The sequence below is a fragment of the Ammospiza caudacuta genome, chromosome 2, assembly GCF_027887145.1.
Source record: "Ammospiza caudacuta isolate bAmmCau1 chromosome 2, bAmmCau1.pri, whole genome shotgun sequence".
In the NCBI taxonomy this organism is placed as follows: Eukaryota; Metazoa; Chordata; class Aves; order Passeriformes; family Passerellidae; genus Ammospiza; species Ammospiza caudacuta.
This window is the reverse complement of record NC_080594.1, coordinates 89,903,418-89,911,587: the sequence shown is the minus strand read 5'-3', so window position 1 is coordinate 89,911,587 and position 8,170 is coordinate 89,903,418.

Genomic DNA, 8,170 nt, shown 5'->3' with positions numbered 1-8,170 from the left:
TAATATTCTAGGACCTACACTAGAAATATACACATTTTTGAGATACATTAAAACCATCTTAACACCCTCTCTTTTCAAACACCCTTTCTGAAATAAATAACTTATTAGCAAAAAGTGTAATGTTATTACCTTTTGCAGCAATCTTGAAAAAAAACCCAATTTCTCTCTTTAAGGAATATAACATATAAAAAAAGACCAAATTTGTACCCTCTAATTATTGCCAACCCATGAAAAGGTTCCCCGGAAATACAGTTAAAGGTACGTTCTGTCTTCTTACAATTCCTTCTCTTTTGAAACAATTAAAACTGCAAGAACTTTTGCAATCAGTGGTCTTCTTCATATTCTCCCACCACTGCAATGGCCTTGGCCTTTTTGCAAGAGAAGCCACTTGGCTACTTGAACCTCTGATATGACAGCCAGGGGAATTTTGATTTTCTCATAGTGTTGTTCTGTCTCCAGATCTCTAAGACAAAGGGTCATGCAAGTAGGACTTGCTACAGGTGTCCTGCAGCCAGTAGGCAGAATATAGTTGTCAAACTCATGTATTTTTCTTTGGTGAAATGGCTCATTTGTGGAAATAGAAAGATGCAAATAAAAATATAGTTCTCTCCCCTGTATGAACAGTGAGCTATGTTTCATGCTTGATGCCACCAGAGAAGCCATTCAGATCTGATCAGTTTTCATGAGGACATCATTATACTTTTCCAGCTGAGAGGCAATATGACTGACTAAGGCTGATCCATTTTGTTCAGGCAGCTGCAATATATATTGTTGGAATATAACATCTAACAGAGAAATTAAATATAAAAATTCACCTTTTGTTCACAACTCACACGCATAAGCTAACAGAGTCAGAATTACAGTCAAAGAACAACAACAAAATGGACTTGAACAATAGAAATTTCCTCTTCCAGAAGTGCTGCATGAGCCATCTTTGGCTTTCTGTTTAATGAGCAAGGTGCCTTCCCAGCAGTGAAAGGCTTCACATAATGCAGGTGAAATCATCTACCAGGTGTCTTTCAGCACAAAAGGCCTAAATTTGATGATTTATGCAGTTTACTAGTTGGATTACCCTAATCAGCTACCTCCCAGTGTTTAGTAATTTTATATTAAAAAATGCACCTAAATGATTTTAAATGGACAGTGAAGTGCAATGTTTTAAGGTCAAAATATCCCCTCAGTCTTTATTTTGATATGGTGTTTTGCACTGTGCTGCCTTTCACAATAAAAACTGTTGCATTTGTTTTCAAGATGAAGAGGAACATAAAATCCTGTTCCAGTGAAAAAATCCAGCAGCAATGTAGCAAGCAGCTTGCTGTAATTTTGCAATGCCATTAATTCTGTCTTAGTCTCAAGGAGCACAATAAACTTGCCAAAATGTTTGCTTTGTATACATGATGAGCCCTTTGCTGTGGGTAACAAAGATTTAATTATAGGATTTTGTGTTTGTGGTTAGAAGATAACTTTTGTACTGTTATAAAGTCCAAAAAAAACCAACCCCAATGTGAGCACTGGGCAGTGCTGTGTGTCTGCAAAAACCCCAGGGGGGAAGGTAACCCCTTCCTGCAGGTGTGATCCTGCACCATGGGGCTGCCTGGATTGACTCTTGCAGGAGAAGGCATTTCAGCTCCAATGGGGCACAGGTCTCACTCAGACTCACATACTCCCAATGTTTGACAAGATGCTCAACAAGTGACAGAAAACACTGAGTTTTTGTAGCATGGGATCTTTTATTGTCTGACTTCACAAAATAAAAACTACATATCAATTTTTTAATGGATTATTACGCCCAGATAATGCTCTGCATCATGTTTCACTTTGAAGCTGGGGACTGATGGGACATGTACTCACAGAGCATTCAGATCTTCTTCTTTGCAGTATCTTGCAGCACCTTTGCTGCAGATTCTAACTCTCTGCGTACACTGGCTGTATTCCCAGAAGAAAACCACTCTAGCTTCCTTAAGGCAACTTAAATGGAGATCATTCTGGGAAATGCTGAACTATCTCCCTCTCCAGGATTCCAAATCTCTCTTTTAAGAATTGTTAGGAATGCAGCTAAGAGCATATAAATATTACTGAAGCAAAGCGATTGAGGACAATTTTCCTTCCTTCCATCTCACTCACCATCACACTGAATACTTTCACTGTTGATTTCTTTTTGCTTTGTTCATTTACCTATGCAAATAAGTATAAAACGATGTATTTTGCAGGTTCATAATTCCATTGAATTGGATTCAAGGTTGCTGAGCAAAGTACTGTGGTATCTTAACTCATTGTAACCAGTAGTCTCCACTTTTTCCCAAATATGGCTTGATTTCTCAAGTTTAGAATTGACATGTAAATTATTACCCTGCCTTTGAAAGTCAGTTCTTCCTGAGAAACCTCTAATTAAAAAAAGGAAAAAGAAAGAATTCTCTGTTTACTGTCTACTAAAAAATGACACTTTGCACCAATGGGTCTGCAAGAATTACCAGCACATGGCTTTTACACTGGCACTTGTCACCCATGCTGGCAGCTCTGGGACATGGCAAATGGGCCATCCATGCTGCTCTTGGGCCAAGCAGCAGCAAACCAGCAGCTGGTACCAGAACATGCTGAGGCAATGCCAACATTTACACACCTCTGGGGTCCCTCTCCAGTCATGGGACTGCTTGTGCAGGTGGCAGTCCAAGGTGCTGCGAAGATTTCAACACTCCATCAGAAATAAGCAATTGCTGAACTGCAGAGCCAAGTTTGTCCCAAAGTCAGAGGCTCTGGTCATTGTGTCTCCCAAAGAAATCCTATTTCCATATTCTTTTTATTCCCCCTGCCCCAAATTTAACAAGACTACCAGTAAATCCCTCCAAGTCCTTGCCTCCACTGAAGAACCAAGGAGAACTGTCTGGAAAAAGCAGAGGAAAACAACCAGAGTTATGACAAGAGAAGAATTCAGTTAATAACCCTTCAGGAAAATAAAAGCCACCTTTCTCAGCAGAAATAACAGAGACTCCTATTTAATAAGCTGTTGGCTCATCCTCTCTGCACTCAGCACTGGAGATAATTTTGATGGGCAGGCTGCCTGCAGACAAGGCAGTAGAATAAGGTCCTGAGCCTGTCCAGGCAAAACAGACATCGTCTTCCCCATCTAGCCACTCCTTGAAACAAGACTTGCCTTCTTTTAACTCCTCTGCCTCTTCCTGCAGCACTCACCTCAAGTACACAGAAGGGATTGCTTTTGCTTAATGAAGCCTGCAGGTTGGCTTATGCCTTTTTGTTGAAACACAGCAATGAGAGTCCCAAGTAAGACAAGTCATGGCACCAGTCACTCCCTGGCCCCCAACTTTGTGGAACTGCAAAGCTGCTTCAGTAAATGCAGCTGCAGTGCTCACAGGATGTGCTCCAACACCTGATATGCTGCCTATGCTTTTGGGCAGCACAGCAGTGCGTTGGGCACAGCCTGGCTATGGTGCTGCTACAGTCTTGGAAGGGAAAAAAGCCGTACAAAGTAATAACTTTGAGCAAGAGATAACAGATTCCTACCTCAGCTGGGAATTTCAACTGCCCGGTTTCCTTGCTGCTTCCTCCTCTATGATTTTCTGTTTGTTTTCCACGTGTGCTGAAGCAGCCCAGAGTGAGCTGCCTGCCACCCAAGGGTGCCTCGTGCTCTGCAGCATCAGACCCAGCTACTGAGCTTGGTCCAGCAGCAGAGTGCAAGGCACTTTTAGTGGTGGATGGTGCCGTCAGCTGCTCACCAGAGAGCCTTTGAATGGCCTTTTCATGCCCTAACTTTCCCAGTTAAAGTGAGAATATATTTTACTTTACCTTGGGGTCATGGAGAAGAGATTGGGGAGGCAGATTTTGATCTGTGACCTAGTGCCCTAAAGCAGGATGGTTTTGCTTTGGCTGAGGAAGAATGCAGTGTTTGCTGTCAGAGCCGGTTTATGTGGGTCCAGGTTTTCACGTGGTGAAAGCAGAGGGTGGTTATTCCAGCAGATAGATATATGCTGGTTTCCCTGCTTGCTTTATCCTTTTGCACAAACACCTCCCCAAATTGCTCAAATTCACCTACCAAAGTCAGCCATCCCTTCACCACATCCTGGGTGACAGGACCGTGCCACAAAACAGTAATGCTCAGACTGAGCCCTGCAAGTTACACAAACAGTATTGGAGCAGGAGAAGTGGTTTCCTTGGCTGCTTTTATGTAATTGGTGGACAAAAAGGGAGCCTCTGAACTATATGCATATTGCAGAAATTGGTTTGAGTAATGCAGAGTTCCTGTTAGCAAGTAGCAGATGAGTTTCAGAGAGGGCAGAAGGACACAAGCTTAATTTCTTGCATAATGTTATTGAAATACAACAGAAGTATAAAGTTAAATTTAAAAGAGAGGATAAAAACCTCAATCTTACCCAAATAAAATGAAACAAAATAACCTTTTAATTTTATGCTTCTCTTATGTGCAAGCTCATAATTTCAAATTTCAATTTATTAAAATCTTTTACTTTAGAGGTGAGCGCTTGTTTCCAGGACATAAGACATACTTCCTCTTAATTCAGTGTGCAATTGTTTCTTTAATTGAGAATTCTGGTTCTGAATTCTGCCTTCCTTTCAAACAACCTAATACAATTTGGAGCTTTCAAACTTGGGCAAAATAAACTATTTTGATCAAATTAGAGTCCAGTAGGTGACAACCAGGGTCTGTCTCTTCCTCTGCAGCCTGCAAATTTTACTTGCTTGAAAGAACCGCTGGATCTTGCCTTGTGCCACATTTGTCAGCTTCAGTGTCTACTCTGGCCATTCATTTTAGGGGAATGCTTGCACTTACACACCAAAATGACTGAGATCCAAACTGGTCACTCTTCCCTACCAGCAAGCAATGGTGCAGAAAGGCTGCAGAAGCATTTCTTATGTCAACAAGGCAGATGTTTTTTTATTATGTGCCTCTGGCTACTTTACTAGATCCTGTTTTGCTTTCTTCCAGCCTGTTAGGCAACTGCCTAGAGGAACCCTACGAAGAAACCCCCCCTATCCCAGGTGCCACTGGGGTGGGACAAATGTGTGCCTGTCACCTGGTGGGTGGGCCAGGCACCTTCCAATGGGCAGTGTGTGGGAGCAGGAGCCTGCAGATGCCTCTCCAAGGCTGCAGCACCACGTGTAGGCCCCCAGCTGACCCCCAGTTTTACCTTTCATGGACAAAAGGCTCACTTCAGCTGGCTCAATAGAATTGATCCAGTCTTCTTAAAATGTTATGTATTGATTAAAGAGTGAATTAAGCCATTGAATTCTGGCTCCCTGACCCCTCCAAGTTACAGCTGCTGAACTGTTACGCTTTTAATTGTCTTCTGCTTGGTTGGACCCAGAGTTCATGCTGGTGGTTGCCTTGCTTGGGGACCCACTTTGGAATGGCATATTTTGATTACTGTAGATGCAGCTACTTGCTTTTTTCTGACTAATACATTTCATGAATGTTCCCTGCTGTTAATAAACATAGTGGTGTTTAATTATTGAGACATTTCACCAAAATGCTTTTGAGAGGAAGACAAATTTTATGTTCTGCCTAAATAATTAAACATTATGCAAATGTTTGCAACCCCAGCATTCTGGTTATGCAAAACAATATTTGGATGATGGTCTTGTTTGCACACTGAGTTAGTATTGTTGGGCTGTAATTAGCAACAGATACAGTATTAAAAATATAAACATCCTTTATGGGTGCAATGGTAACAGGATGGGTGCAATGGTAACACTGAGAGCCACACTGCGGCCACGCTCTGCAAGAAGAAAGTCAGATGTGTTTTCCCCAAGGACCACGTACCATCTCAGCTGGGCTCCCTGGCAAGCCAGGCCAGCCCCAGGCTCACACTCTTGCACTTGGCAGCCTCACCTAAATGCAGAGGGAAAAGGAGACACAGCCTGCAGCAAGGGAGAGACAGGGAGGAAAGCCACTGCTTTCCAGACAAGTCTGCTTTGCTGTGCCCAATGTGAGCCTCTCTGTTCTGTCCTTGCTTTTACCCCACTTCAGCTCTGGCAGTCAGGGAAAACACCCAGCCCTTGGTGGTTTTAAAGTTTAATTATCCATTAACAGGAGTCATCCTTAGAACATGTTGCTACACATGTGGCCTAACTCTGTACCTGTAATTACCTTAAAAAACAAAGGACTGCATGTGTCAGTCTTGTCATTTATGAAAGCTCTGTGTCTCTCAGCATAGGGATAACAGCAGTATTATGCATGACATGCAATGTGCCAGTGATACAGCTGTTGCAGTTATCAAACTCACCACCACCAACATGGTAGCAACTTAAGGAAGGGTTTATCAATTGCTCAGTGTGCTCCATCTGCCTGTGGTACTCAGCAGCTTTGATGGGAGTCTGCTCCTGACCCCAGTCCTGTTCACTCTCATTACCTGCACATTTGGTGGGTGGAATTAGCATTTGCCCACGTGGCTGCACAGCACATGGGATCACACTAGGAGCTGTCATCATGAAAAGTACTTTTTGGGAAAAAAATACAATATCAACACATTGCTCTTAAACTGCTGGTTTCCCTTTGTGTGTCAGGAGAGTAATCTGCATGCAATTGAGAGGAGGCTGAACCTACTTTGTAAGTGGAGATGGGAATCTAAAGCTTCTTTTAAATCAATGAAGAAAGGGAATACACTACTTCATTAAAAAATGTACATCCTCACTGTCCTTCCTGGGGGAGGAACCTGCCTGATAGTCCCAAAGCTCTTACATTATTACTGAAATTTTTGGTGCCTGTTGGAGCTGCACCAGTGCCTAGCTTGTTGCTACTTACATGGTATTACAGCTATATGGTTAGGGCTCCTGTCTGACTGAGGTTCATTTCTCCTCTTCCTGAAATTATGGTCTAAAAAGTCCTAAGACCTAGGAAATTACACTCATTATTTCTAAATGCCACAAAGAATGCTTCTGTGCTATGTTTTCCTTGCCACCTACCATCCTCCACTACTGCTTGGATAACTACAGGTTTGCTTTATGGGGAGGAGATGGGATTCTAAATTGGCAGAAAGATAACGCTCAAATGAAAGAAACATCACTAAAGCCTTTAAGGCCAGTAAGAATGACTTAATACAGCCTGGATCCCTGCTGTGATAGGGCAAAGCATGAGATCTTTTCATTACAGTAGAGCAACAGCTCTTCTAGTTTAAATGGAGAGTGGCTTTGATAATTCTTTTCAGTGCTGCAGTTCACAGGCTCACAGTGATTATGTTGACACTTGATGTGTCTTGGAAGAGAACTTAATGTTAATGATTTGTACTACAGCTTGAACAAGGGGCTCTAAAGGTATAAATTCTCCTACTCCTTCATTCCCCCACCCCAAATCACCTGCTGACAGAATCATTTGGGCACAAACCTCAGGTTCAAGCAACAGACCTCATCTCTCCAGGCTGGATTTGGAGAGATGAGGTCTGGATGCCCTGCTGTGGTCTGGAATGACTTGCACAGTAAATACACTGTTCAGGGTGAAATTTAGACCAGGCAGATTAATGAGGAGACCAAAAACCTCTTACCAATCATTAGGGATCAACTGGATTTGAACATTTTACCCATATCTGATGGGATGGTGCTGGACATGATTAGAAGAGTGCAAGCTTCAGGGTCATGCTTTGTCAAGGTGCTCATAAATCTGTCTCTTTTTCCATTCATACCAGTTTTAATGGAATCAACCACTTCTGCCTGCTCTTCACAATATTGGCACAGCATTATGAAAGCAAAGCAGCTGGGGAAGACAGGAGAGTGGCATGGGATCAGAGCAGCAGGTGTGGTGAGCAAGGCACAAGAGGAAGAGTTCTGCTGCTTTGCCCCTTGAGGTGATGCTGACTCAGGTGCTGGTGGGCCACTGCTGTTAGCGCAAATCTTCACCCAGCCATCATCTCCAGCACCAGCTTCCATGTACACAGTTTGGATTGGGAATTAAGTCACTAGGATGAATGCACACTGCTAGAGTCACTCATGGACATGCAGCCTGCTCCATCCTTGAAAACATTCCATTATTTACTTGTTGCTACCCACCTCCCAGCTGATCTTTTGCTGTGAGAAGGAATCTTAATTCCCTGCCCCGTGCTCTCTCTAGTGACAGAAAATGTTCATCCTAGTGCTCTCTCTCTATAAAGAAAGAGGTCAGGTCAGCATGAGGAAGCACAGGAAGCTTTCTCTTGCTCCTCCATCTGTA